This window comes from Aulonocara sp. 'chitande type north' Nkhata Bay, linkage group LG7, assembly GCF_057382095.1.
Source record: "Aulonocara sp. 'chitande type north' Nkhata Bay isolate Kocher_YH1m ecotype deep benthic linkage group LG7, A_spYH_male_GT1.1, whole genome shotgun sequence".
Taxonomy (NCBI): Eukaryota; Metazoa; Chordata; class Actinopteri; order Cichliformes; family Cichlidae; genus Aulonocara; species Aulonocara sp. 'chitande type north' Nkhata Bay.
The window spans coordinates 57,853,919-57,868,322 of record NC_141350.1 but is presented as its reverse complement, the minus strand read 5'-3'; the positions used below and the strand labels follow the sequence as shown (position 1 = coordinate 57,868,322).

At 46.8% G+C, this 14,404-nt stretch overlaps 1 long non-coding RNA gene across 1 annotated transcript; it reads left to right on the top strand.

The window, feature by feature from the left end:
* Positions 1-5,297: 5,297 nt before the first annotated feature.
* LOC147326372 (uncharacterized) lies at positions 5,298-12,795 on the top strand. The gene is made up of 2 exons (XR_015130468.1): positions 5,298-5,658; positions 5,788-12,795. It is a non-coding gene; the product is annotated as an uncharacterized LOC147326372 (long non-coding RNA).
* The last annotated feature ends 1,609 nt before the right edge of the window (positions 12,796-14,404 follow it).

The following is a 14,404-nucleotide window of genomic DNA, read 5'->3' as shown; positions in this document are numbered from 1 at the left end:
TAGCTATGGTATAATGTGGATGGCCTCATTCAGTCGCACAGGCCCTGTTGTAATGTGGATGGCCTTATCTAACAACACTGTCCCACGTGAAATGTGGATGGTAATGGCCAGCACCACAGACCTTGGTGTAATGTGGATGGCCTTAGCCAACACCACTGGCCCTGGTGAAATGTGGATGACATCGGCAAGGACCAATGGCCCTGATGTAATGTGGATGGTTTCAGCCAAAAGCACAGTCCCTGGTGTGGTGAGGATGGCCTCACAGGAAGCACAGGCCCTGGTGTAATGTGGATGGCCTCAGCCAACAACAGTGGCCCTGGTGAAATGTGGATGGTATTGGCCAGCACCACAGGCCCTGGTGTGGTGATGATGGAATCACAGGAAGCACTGTCCCTGGTGTAATGTGGATGGCCTCAGCCAACACCACTGGCCCTGGTGAATTGTGCATGATATTGGTCAGCACCACAGGTCCAGGTGTAATGTGGATGGCATCAGCAAGTAGCACAGGCCCTGATGTGGTGATGATGGCCTCACAGGAAGAACTGTCCCTGATATAATGTGGATGTCCTCATCCAACAGTACAGGCCCTGGTGTGGTGAAAATGGCCTCACAGGAAGCACTGTCGCTGGTATAAAGTGTATGGCCTCAGCCAAAAACAGTGGCCCTGGTTTAATGTGGATGGCCTCAGCCAGCACCACAGGCCCTGGTGTAATGTGGATAGCCTCATCCAGCACCACAGGTCCTGGTGTGGTGATGATGGCCTCACAGGAAGCACTGGTAGTGGTGTAATGTGGATGGCATCAGCCAGTATCACAGGCCTCTGTGTTTTGTGCATGTCATCAGGCAGAAACACAAGCCCTGGTGAAATGTGGATGGTTTCGGACAACAACACAGGCCCGGGTGTAATGTGGATGGCCTCTGCCACTAACACAGTGGTGTGGCGAAGATGGCCTCACAGGAAGCACTGTCCATGGTGTAATGTGTATGGCCTCAGTCAACAACAGTGGCCCTGGTGAAATGTGGATGGTATTGGCCAGCACCACAGGCCCTGGTGTGGTGATGATGGAATCACAGGAAGCACTGTCCCTGGTGTAATGTGGATGGCCTCAGCCAACACCACTGGCCCTGGTGAATTGTGCATGATATTGGTCAGCACCACAGGCCCAGGTGTAATGTGGATGGCATCAGCAAGTAGCACAGGCCCTGATGTGGTGATGATGGCCTCACAGGAAGAACTGTCCCTGGTATAATGTGGATGTCCTCATCCAACAGTACAGGCCCTGGTGTGGTGAAAATGGCCTCACAGGAAGCACTGTCGCTGGTATAAAGTGTATGGCCTCAGCCAACAACAGTGGCCCTGGTGAAATGTGGATGGTATTGGCCAGCACCACAGGCCCTGGTGTGGTGATGATGGCCTCACAGGAAGCACTGTCCCTGGTGTAAAGTGTATGGCCTCAGCCAACAACACTGGCCCTGGTGAAATGTGGATGTTATTGGCCAGCACCACAGGCCCTGGTGTGGTGATGAATGAATCAAAGGAAGCACTGGCAATGGTGTAATGTGGATGGCCTCAGCCAACAACACTGGCCCTGGTGAAATGTGGATGGTATTGGCCAGCACCACAGGCCCTGGTGTAATGTGGATGGCCTCATCCAGCACCAGACGCCCTGGTGTGGTGATGATGGCCTCACAGGAAGCACTGGTAGTGGTGTAATGTGGATGGCATCAGCCAGTATCACAGGCCCCTGTGTTTTGTGGATGTCATCACGCAGAAACACAATCCCTGGTGAAATTTGGATGGCCTCATCCAGCACCACAGGCCCTGGTGTGGTGATGATGGCCTCACAGGAAGCACTGTCCCTGGTGAAATTTGGATGGCCTCATCCAACAACACTGGCCCAGGTGAAATGTGGATGGTATTGACCAGCACCACAGGCCTTGGTGTAATGTGAATGTCCTCAGCCATGACCACAGGCCCTGATGAAATGTAGTTGTCCTCAGCCATGACCACAGGCCCTGGTGAAATGTAAATGTCCTCAGCCAGTAGCACAGGTCCTGTTGTAATGTGGATGGCCTCATCTAACAACTCTGTCCCTGGTGAAATATGGATGGTATTGGTCAGCACCACACACCCTGGTGTAATGTGAATGGCCTTAGCCAACACCACTGGCCATGGTGAAATGTGCATGATATCGGTCAGCACAAGAGGCCCAGGTGTAATGTGGATGGCATCAACGAGCAGCAGAGGCCCTGGTGGGGTGAAGATGGCCACACAGCAATCACTGTCCCTCGTGTAATGTTGATGGTAGTAGCCGGCATCACAGGCCGTGATGTAATGTGGATCGCCTCAGCCAAAAGCACAGGCCGTTGTGTCGTGAAGATGGCCTCACAGGAGGCACTGTCCCTTGTGGAATGTGGATTATATTGGCCAGCTACAGAGGCCCTAGTGTAATGTGAATATCCTCAGCCAGTAGTAAACACCCTTGCGTTTTCTGGAACGCATCAGCCGGCAACACAATCCCTGGTGAAATGTGGATAGTATCATCGAGTAGCACAGGCCCTGGTGTAATGTGAATGTCCTCAGCCAGAAGCACAGGCCCTTGTGTATTGTGGATCGCATCAGGAAGCAACACAATCCCTGGTGAAATGTGGTTGGTATCATCGAGTAGCACAGGCCCTGGTGTAATGTGGATGGCCTAGGCCAGCACCACAGGCCCTGATTTGGTGATGATGGCATCAAAGGAAGCACTGGCGGTGGTGTAATGTGGATGGCCTCAGCCAACAACACTGGCCCTGGTGAAATGTGGATGGTATTGGCCAGCACAACAGGCCTTGGTGTAATGTGGATGGCCTTAGCCAACACCACTGGCCCTGGTGAAATGTGGATGACATCGGCAAGGACCAATGGCCCTGATGTAATGTGGATGGTTTCAGCCAAAAGCACAGTCCCTGGTGTGGTGAGGATGGCCTCACAGGAAGCACAGGCCCTGGTGTAATGTGGATGGCCTCAGCCAACAACAGTGGCCCTGGTGAAATGTGGATGGTATTGGCCAGCACCACAGGCCCTGGTGTGGTGATGATGGAATCACAGGAAGCACTGTCCCTGGTGTAATGTGGATGGCCTCAGCCAACACCACTGGCCCTGGTGAATTGTGCATGATATTGGTCAGCACCACAGGTCCAGGTGTAATGTGGATGGCATCAGCAAGTAGCACAGGCCCTGATGTGGTGATGATGGCCTCACAGGAAGAACTGTCCCTGATATAATGTGGATGTCCTCATCCAACAGTACAGGCCCTGGTGTGGTGAAAATGGCCTCACAGGAAGCACTGTCGCTGGTATAAAGTGTATGGCCTCAGCCAAAAACAGTGGCCCTGGTTTAATGTGGATGGCCTCAGCCAGCACCACAGGCCCTGGTGTAATGTGGATAGCCTCATCCAGCACCACAGGTCCTGGTGTGGTGATGATGGCCTCACAGGAAGCACTGGTAGTGGTGTAATGTGGATGGCATCAGCCAGTATCACAGGCCTCTGTGTTTTGTGCATGTCATCAGGCAGAAACACAAGCCCTGGTGAAATGTGGATGGTTTCGGACAACAACACAGGCCCGGGTGTAATGTGGATGGCCTCTGCCACTAACACAGTGGTGTGGCGAAGATGGCCTCACAGGAAGCACTGTCCATGGTGTAATGTGTATGGCCTCAGTCAACAACAGTGGCCCTGGTGAAATGTGGATGGTATTGGCCAGCACCACAGGCCCTGGTGTGGTGATGATGGAATCACAGGAAGCACTGTCCCTGGTGTAATGTGGATGGCCTCAGCCAACACCACTGGCCCTGGTGAATTGTGCATGATATTGGTCAGCACCACAGGCCCAGGTGTAATGTGGATGGCATCAGCAAGTAGCACAGGCCCTGATGTGGTGATGATGGCCTCACAGGAAGAACTGTCCCTGGTATAATGTGGATGTCCTCATCCAACAGTACAGGCCCTGGTGTGGTGAAAATGGCCTCACAGGAAGCACTGTCGCTGGTATAAAGTGTATGGCCTCAGCCAACAACAGTGGCCCTGGTGAAATGTGGATGGTATTGGCCAGCACCACAGGCCCTGGTGTGGTGATGATGGCCTCACAGGAAGCACTGTCCCTGGTGTAAAGTGTATGGCCTCAGCCAACAACACTGGCCCTGGTGAAATGTGGATGTTATTGGCCAGCACCACAGGCCCTGGTGTGGTGATGAATGAATCAAAGGAAGCACTGGCAATGGTGTAATGTGGATGGCCTCAGCCAACAACACTGGCCCTGGTGAAATGTGGATGGTATTGGCCAGCACCACAGGCCCTGGTGTAATGTGGATGGCCTCATCCAGCACCAGACGCCCTGGTGTGGTGATGATGGCCTCACAGGAAGCACTGGTAGTGGTGTAATGTGGATGGCATCAGCCAGTATCACAGGCCCCTGTGTTTTGTGGATGTCATCACGCAGAAACACAATCCCTGGTGAAATTTGGATGGCCTCATCCAGCACCACAGGCCCTGGTGTGGTGATGATGGCCTCACAGGAAGCACTGTCCCTGGTGAAATTTGGATGGCCTCATCCAACAACACTGGCCCAGGTGAAATGTGGATGGTATTGACCAGCACCACAGGCCTTGGTGTAATGTGAATGTCCTCAGCCATGACCACAGGCCCTGATGAAATGTAGTTGTCCTCAGCCATGACCACAGGCCCTGGTGAAATGTAAATGTCCTCAGCCAGTAGCACAGGTCCTGTTGTAATGTGGATGGCCTCATCTAACAACTCTGTCCCTGGTGAAATATGGATGGTATTGGTCAGCACCACACACCCTGGTGTAATGTGAATGGCCTTAGCCAACACCACTGGCCATGGTGAAATGTGCATGATATCGGTCAGCACAAGAGGCCCAGGTGTAATGTGGATGGCATCAACGAGCAGCAGAGGCCCTGGTGGGGTGAAGATGGCCACACAGCAATCACTGTCCCTCGTGTAATGTTGATGGTAGTAGCCGGCATCACAGGCCGTGATGTAATGTGGATCGCCTCAGCCAAAAGCACAGGCCGTTGTGTCGTGAAGATGGCCTCACAGGAGGCACTGTCCCTTGTGGAATGTGGATTATATTGGCCAGCTACAGAGGCCCTAGTGTAATGTGAATATCCTCAGCCAGTAGTAAACACCCTTGCGTTTTCTGGAACGCATCAGCCGGCAACACAATCCCTGGTGAAATGTGGATAGTATCATCGAGTAGCACAGGCCCTGGTGTAATGTGAATGTCCTCAGCCAGTGAAGAAAATATAATCTGAATCAAACATTATTCAGCTTTAAATATTGTTCAGCTTTAAAGTTACTGTGCAACTGTGTAATAAAAATGTGTGCTCACGACTTTGGCCTTGAGAGCGATAAGAAGCGAAGAGACTAGAACACCCAAGGCCGATTTCCTTTTATGGAGTTGTTTTTCTGCTAATGCAGCACTTTCCTCACAACCCCCTCCTGTAAGTTTTAGAGAATATATACCCATCCTCACAGCAAATATTTGGAATCTCTTGATGTGAGCTGTTTTGAGAGCTTGTCTCTGTCTGAATAAAAGTTCACTGATTCCCCATCTGCAGCAGGTGTCCGGTTGTCTTCATTCTCCGCCAGCCTGGTTAAGTCAATTCCTCCTTAACATCTAAAAGAACCTATTTAATGAAGGAAGACGGGTTCACTTTGTGTTTAATATTATTCTATTGCTGTTGTTGTTTTTTTTATATCCTTCAATTGGCGTCACGAACAGGATCCGCTCCAGGTCAAACTGGAACGGGAGGGAGGACATCGGCCGTGGTCTGAGTGAACGGAGTTTGGACAAAAGCTGTGTACACACAAAAAACAAGGTAAGCAGACCTTTTATTTCTGCTATATTGAACATTATAAAAATACTTAGTGTCCAAACTCCTAGTAATTCATAACCAAAATTGTCTGGCTTACTTAAGGCTTGTTGAGAATCAGACAAGTGAATAAGAGATAAGTGAATAAGAAATAAGTGAATAAGTGAATAAAGATAAGAGTGAACTGAGGTCTGACCACGGTTGCAGCCGACGGGTTTGCTCTCCGGTGTCGGATACATACCTCAGCAGGTCTGGGACCTTGAAAGGGTTTATTAGTAACGCCTTTCTAAACAAATTAAAAGGTTAAAGGCCTTGAGAATATTTTTTAGTAATATTCTCTAAACTACAGAAGGGTTAGGAAGGCCCAGAGGACTTTATTAGAAAAGATCCTCTAAAACTTAAAAAAGAGAAGTACTGGTTGGAGTCCATAGGAGGGGTCCCTTTGATCAATAGGAGAAAACGGATCTCTTCTTAAAACCCCGATGATTTTAGTGTTTTAAATGTTTTGATGTTCTGTTTGATATTGGACACACATAAATACACGCTGAATGCTTGCTGTGGAACACTGGGCAGGACAGTTTAGTTCTCCGTTGTTCACAGATTACACAATTAAAGGAACTAGGTTCCTCTTTTGGTTAAAATAATACACCACACATAGAATTTTTTTACACATTTATTACATACATAAGGAGGGTAATGAGTGACTGCAGGTAATGTATGAAGTGTGAATGAGACGTGTGAACAAGGTGACAACCAACTAGCACCCCTATCAGGAAGCTCTAGGCAAGGTTACCCGCCAGACTCCGGTTTGGTAGAAGCTTGGTAACACCTGAAGGGATATTTCAGTGCTGACTCACCTTTAAAGCAGCGCCCCAGCTGATTAGTGCCTAACAGAGGCAGAAACCCAGCTGGCCCAAATTCTCCTTTAAAAGCAATAAAAGAACACTCCTCCATTGACAGTAAAATGGATGGAGAATTAGATCGAGAAACTAATGATGATGGTTGGGGTCCCGGTGTTATTCTTAGCACATTGGGAGAACAATTAACATGTGTTGAGACAGTCATCAACTCCACACACCAGCCTAAAGAAGCAAAACAGCTGAAAGATGCTTTTAAATTAGTCAAAAAGTTAGGGGTAACCTCTTCTGGCATATGTCTATGCGGGCCCGTGTGTAAATAGAACATAAATTACCGGTGTGTGTAAATAAAGTGTAAAATAGTGGTATAAACTGTCTGTTGAATTTCTCCTGAGTGTTGAAAAAAAGGAAAAACTCTTTTCTGCTCTCTCTGAGAGAGGGGCTGTGTGTGTGAGACAGGAAGTGTGCATGCCCATAGAAGGAAAGAGATGAGGTAAACTCTGTGCAGATAGACCGAAGTAAAAAAAAAAAAAAAAGGAAAAGGGTCTCTCTCTCTGTCTCTGTGAGAGGAAAAAGGTGGGGGCCGAGTGAGCCCGCGGGGCCGAGCGGGTCCGCGGGAGCGAGCGTGTATGCTGTATGAGGAAGAAGGGAGTGAGAGGGAGCGAGTGAAAAGAGTAATCGAGTATTTGGTGATTTTTTTGTTATTTCAGAGGCACTGGGTAAGAGTTTTGACTTTAGCTGTGAGAGTTGTGAAAAGAGCAGGTTTTTCTTTTGTTGTAGACTGTGAGTAATCGGTGTTTTTCTGCCTATTGTGCTGCGTGGAAGACACAGAAGTGTAGAAATGTTTGTGGTTTATCTTTGTTTGACGTTTTATACAGACTTGGTTGATTCAGGGTGATTTCTCCCGTTTAAGGGAGGAGTTGCATTGTGGTTATGTTAAAGCTTTGCTGTAGGGGTATGTGTGTGATTTTGTGCTGGCTTCGCATGTTTAAATGGATGCATAGAAGTTTGTCAGTGAGAAATTGTTATGGTGGGGTTTTAAAGTTAGTAAAGAGTCAAACAACGCCCACTGTTTTAAAAAGGCCCAAAACATCATAAAAGACACCTCACATCCTGGCCACTCCCTGTTCGAACTGTTGCCCTAAGGCAGACGGTACAGGGCAATCAGAGCAAGGACTAATAGACTCAAACACAGCTGTTATCCAACTGCAATAACACATCTGAATACTACAAAAATGTCCACCATGCCACTCTTGTGTTAATCTATGCACGGTCTGAAGCATGACGGTGGGAATACTTAGTATTTTAAGTATTCTATCTATTTTATTGATTGAATTTTATTGTTTTTTTATATTTGATATTACTAGGGATGATGCAATGATCGGGGACCATTCTTAATGTCGTCGGTCTCATGACAATGACAATAAAGTTTTTGATTTTGATTCTGATTCTGAAATACACCCTCCTCAAGAGTTCAATGATTTAGGCAGTTATGTTTATACAAATACTAAATGTATGTTTAGTGTCTTCATACAGGTGTTTTTTCTTAACCTGGAAGCCTGAGTACGGCAGCAGAAGACAGGCCAAGCTTTGGCTAAAATTCACGACTGGACACCAGAGTTGTCCTCACCCCTCCCGGTAAAACAAAAAAGAGAGAATGTAGTTTGAGGCGGGTTTTTCTTGCTGAACTGCTCTGGGTGCTGTGTCCCTGAATCTCACCAGTGTTAACCTCTGGCGGAAGACATGGAGAAAAGGAAAAGATGTTCCTGGTAAATCACTGAAACAAATAAAACCACACACAACCAGAGAAAGATATGAGAAGGGTGAGGAACAGACACATGTGCGTGTTAGAGACATGCCTCGTTTGAGAAAAAGTTAAAGTAACCCATATAAAGACGCACCCATACATGCAATGAAGAAACAGCTTACATACATGTGCACGTACATGCAAGGTTAAAGTAGCGACACTTAACATACACCTGTTTTTAAATGATATAGTTTATACATTACTGACAATTAAACGCTTTGGGTTGCAGGACAACAACGTAACGTCAAAAGACAAAGACACTGGTCTGAGGATTAAGTGAGGACACGACAAATTTAGTGGTTAAAAGGGTCGACTTGGGACATGTTTTTGTTGATTGTTTAAGACAAATGACTACTGAATGATAGGAAATTCCTTTTTAGGTTTCTAAACAGGATCTTAAGAATTTTAACACGTACCTGTGTTGTCCTGTCAACTTGAGGGGTTATGAGTTGATTATATGGTGAAAAGAAAAAAAAAAAAAAAAAAAAACAAAAACAAAAAGGGGGGAGACGAGATCTCGTTGTTTCTCCCCTCTCGGGATAACACAGCCAACACAGCACAGCCAACACAACATCATTTTCCTGTTCGCCTGTTTTGTTTTGTTTTTGTTTTTTCTGAGAGCCGAAGCTGACCTGGACTCCTACCCTCCCCTCTACCATCGTTGCCCTCTCCGCGACCATCTTTGACCCTTTGACCCCTGAAGGCCACAGCAGCTGGACTCACAACAACAACTTGAGGATGTCAACAGTGCTGCAAAAGAGTGATCTCATGCAGCAGAGACGGAGAGCACTAAACCTAAAGCCCGTTTCACTACACGGGGGAAATTCCCAGGCTGCGTCAGCTGACAGAGCTGTGACGAGACGCGCATTAAGCCCGGAGGAAAAGGGACGGTGAGCAGAAGGATGCTGACCTCTGAGAAGAGCCGAACAGCAGAGCTGCAGAAGGCAGAAGCAAAAGGGTCAAGGTACAAGGAGAAGATGCAGGCAGCTGCAACAACGGATGAAAACAGACCCAAAGAGGAGGGGAGGACCCTAGGCCATGCGTCAGGCCGCTGGTTTACCTAAACTACAGAACAGGAAGGTGATGAACACAAACATATACCAACACACGAACACACACTTCTGCATGCGCCTACTTAGAATGAAGGGAAACACACACATGAACACTTATGCACTTGTTGAGGGAGCAAAAACTGATACATACCCATGCACTAAAATCAAAATGTTGATTTAATTTACTAAGAAGTGACACACAATGCTCCAGCTGCTGCAATGAAGAATGCTTTACTGACAAAGGCTCAATGCTGCACACAACAAAGTCAAATACAGAATTTGCTATAATAATAAGCCCAGAGGGCATTTGTGTGGTCTGGGGAGCAGAGTCCGGAGCGGTTTGGTTATGAAAATGATGCCCGTGCGAGATATCTGGGGCTTAAGGCCTCGACTTAATTGTTTACTCTACACTAAAAAGAAAAGAAAACACTCTGAGCAGTGGTGCAGAGTGAAAACGAGGAATTAACAGTGTGAGTTTTATTTCAGAGCGCCACGTCATTGTGATGGAGATTTAATAAAGGAGGAACACACGGACAAAGAAGAAGAGAAGGGGGGGGCAGCCCTTGAACGCGATTGCCTGAGGCATTAAAGTTCTGTACTAAATTCTGGTTTCCAGTGTGAGAAAAGTCACGCAGTGCCAGTAGTAGAGCTAGGTTGAGTGATGATTCTAAATTACTGTAAGTAAATCATCGTACACCGTTCAAGTTTCATGATAACGGGGATCTAGACTTTGTTGAACCCTAGGCAATTTGAACAGGTAAAAGTCGAGTGACCAAGTAGCAGTTGAATAAAAGTCATTGAATAAGTGTTGAAATAAACTGGCAGAATTAAGAGAATTAAAACATTTCAAGAGCTCAACTTACTTAATGGTTCAATTTTGTTTCACGAACGCAAAACATATAGGTTTATGAATATGAAAAGGTTGAGGTGGTGTTGATTTGACTCTGTGTAGGTTTAGGTTGGTATTTTTATTGGTGGGAAGAATATTCAGTGACAAGTCCTAAGACCCGGGCGTCTGCATTTTGTTTTTGTTATTTTTCATTTTATTTTGTTTTATATTTACTGATTTTTGTTTGTGAATCTTTTCTTTAAGCAGATCTGCACATCGGAAATTACAAGCATTACACGTCGGCGAGAAAATTGTTGTAAGTGAGTTTCTCCGCATTGAAATGGGTTCTGGAGGAAACACTTGTGGGGACAATTAGAAACGAGAGTCCCTGTTTAAAAAAGGATTCAGCGAGGTAATCCAAACTCAAGTTCTTGTTTCTTTTTGAGATGACGTCATTTTGCTGAGTGTGGAAACTAGATGCGACGACAGGTTTCACTATCAGCAAAGAACGGATGAATGGATGAAAGACTGGGAATAAAAACAAACGGACTGACTGGTAAAAGATGACAAGACTTGACCATGACTCAAGGTTAACCACCTCCACCTAGATAGGATAAAAGGGTGGATGAATTTATGTGGGTTTCTTTTACAGGAGTAGAAGGATGACAAAATATTCGAGGATGAGTGAACCTGTAAATGCCATTTTTGTGTCTTGTGTTGCTTACAGAGGTAACTGCGCAGCGTTACCATTTACATTTTCTTCCCTACAGGGTTACAGTTTTAATGTTTTTCTATTACAGGATTTCTGGGCGGATGTGTGAAGAAACGGTGTTTATGGGTTAGGAGTTGGGGATGCTATTACACTGTATTCTGGTGAGAGTGTTGGGGGAGACACACCCTGTCTTGAAAGCTGTGATTCTTTTACAGGACATGTTTTATAGCACCTATGGAATGAGGATGCCTGACTACGGTCAATGTGCTGCTAATGTTTGCTTTGCTTTGGTGAGAGGGGTGCAGTAGAGAACAGACAAGTGACATGACAACAAGTAATAATAACAGATAACAAATTTGGGGACAGTTTGACCTAGAGCCCACTAACTGGCCATTAGGGGCTCTCTCTCTCATTGCCCAAAGGGTGAATAAAGCAAATTGTGGCAATAATAGTGATTTAATGATTGGAGAAACCTGAACATGATACTTGTCTGTTGAGCTGAATCGTTTATTACTCTTATGATTTTCCGGTGGGACTATGAAGATTTTTTGGTACAGATTGCAGGTTGTTGCTCTTTAACTCCTAGAACACGCCCTTGGCGAGGTGAGGGGAACTGGACCACCTTTCTCTGACCCATCATACTCTATTAGACGACATACAAGCTAAGTAAACATTTCTTGGCCCTTTCCCCCTGAAATGACAGGCAGGCAAAGATGTTGCGTCTTTGTTTGCTTCCTGGCCCTGGGTCTCATTCCCATTGGCATAATCCTGATCTGTGAAGGGCCCCCGACACTTGTGACACCTTGAAGTTCAAAAGCTTCGCCCACTTCTGACAGTCCCAATCTGACAAATGTAGCCCCTAGGGTCTTGCCCACCACTTCCTCTCCAGTTTTACCATATTCACTTTTGAATGTCCTTAGCAGTTACCGTTCTGAGTTTATTTTACGGTTGATTTATTCTTTCACATTTTCACGTTTATATCTCTCATTATTATAGTATACTCTGTACTCTCCACATTTTTATCATTACTTATGTTTTTTGATTGCTGAGTTACAGGAACTGTTAATTTTGTGTCACTACCCTGGTTGCACTAACTCGTTGTACCCTTGTGTGCAGGACAGCTGTTACTGCTTTCATCGGGAACCGAGACTGCTTGCAGCCGACCCCTGGGCAGGGTGGTGCCTGGACTCTTTTCTCCTCATCTGCAATGACAGATAAAGACAAATGAAAAGACCCGAGGAGTTTTTCGAGCCAGGCTTCGACACGTCTCTGTGTTCCTTTGAATGTTACTTATTTTTGTGTGTTGACCCATTTAAGATGGGTCAAAAGGGGGATTTGAAGAAAATATAATCTGAATCAAACATTATTCAGCTTTAAATATTGTTCAGCTTTAAAGTTACTGTGCAACTGTGTAATAAAAATGTGTGCTCACGACTTTGGCCTTGAGAGCGATAAGAAGCGAAGAGACTAGAACACCCAAGGCCGATTTCCTTTTATGGAGTTGTTTTTCTGCTAATGCAGCACTTTCCTCACAACCCCCTCCTGTAAGTTTTAGAGAATATATACCCATCCTCACAGCAAATATTTGGAATCTCTTGATGTGAGCTGTTTTGAGAGCTTGTCTCTGTCTGAATAAAAGTTCACTGATTCCCCATCTGCAGCAGGTGTCCGGTTGTCTTCATTCTCCGCCAGCCTGGTTAAGTCAATTCCTCCTTAACATCTAAAAGAACCTATTTAATGAAGGAAGACGGGTTCACTTTGTGTTTAATATTATTCTATTGCTGTTGTTGTTTTTTTTATATCCTTCACCAGAAGCACAGGCCCTTGTGTATTGTGGATCGCATCAGGAAGCAACACAATCCCTGGTGAAATGTGGTTGGTATCATCGAGTAGCACAGGCCCTGGTGTAATGTGGATGGCCTAGGCCAGCACCACAGGCCCTGATTTGGTGATGATGGCATCAAAGGAAGCACTGGCGGTGGTGTAATGTGGATGGCCTCAGCCAACAACACTGGCCCTGGTGAAATGTGGATGGTATTGGCCAGCACAACAGGCCTTGGTGTAATGTGGATGGCATCATCCAGCATCACAGGCCCTGGTGTGGTGATGATGGCCTGACAGGAAGCACTGTCCCTGGTGTAATGCGGATGGTATTGGCCAGCACAACAGGCCATGTTGTAATGTGAATGTCCTCAACCAACACCATTGGCCCTGGTGTAATTGGGATGGCATCAGCCAGTAGCACAGGCCCTTGTGTAATGTGGATGGTTTCGGCCTGCACCACCGGCCCTGGTTTAATGTGGATGGCATCAACGAATAGCACAGGCCCTTGTGTAATGTGGATCACATCAGCCAGCAACACAGGCTTTGCTGAAATGAAGATGACCTCAGACAGCAGTGCAAGCCCTGCTGTCGTGAAGATGGCCTCAGAGGGAGCACTAGCTCTGGTGCAATGTGGAAGGCCTAAGCCAGCAATACAGGCCGTGGTGTGGTGATGATAGCCTCACAGGCAGCACATGCCGTGGTATAATGTGGATGGCCTCATCTACCAACACTGGCCCAGGTGAAATGTGGATGGTAATGGCCAGCACCACAGACCTTGGTGTAATGTGGATGGCCTTAGTCAACACCACTGGCCCTGATGTAATGTGGATGGTTTCAGCCAACAGCACAGTCCCTGGTGTGGTGAAGATGGCCTCACAGGAAGCACTGTCCCTGGTGTAATGTGGATGGCCTCAGCATACAACACTGGCCCCGGTGAAATGTCGGTGGTATCGACCAGCACCACAGGCCCTGGTGTAATGTAGATGGCATCAGCCAGTAGCACAGGCCCTTGAGTATTGTGAATGAGATCAGCCAGCAACACCACTGGCACTTGTGAAATGTGGATGGTTTCGGCCAGCAACACAGGCCCTTGGGTAATGTGGAAGGCTAGCAGCACTGGCCCTTGTGTAATGTGGATGGTATCAGCAAGCACCACAGGCCCTGGTGTGGTGATGATGGCCTCAATGGAAACACTGTCCCTGGTGTAATTTGGATGGCCTCATCCAACAACACTGGCCCTAGTGAAATGTGGATGGTCGTAGCCTGCAACACAGGCCCTGGTGTAATGTGAATGGCCTCAGCCAAAACCACTGGCCCTGGTGTAATGTGGATGGTATTGGCCAGCACCACAGGCCCTGGTGTAATGTGAATGGCCTCATCAAACAACACTGGCCCAGGTGAAATGTTGATGGTATTGGCCAACACCACAGGCCCTGGCGTAATGT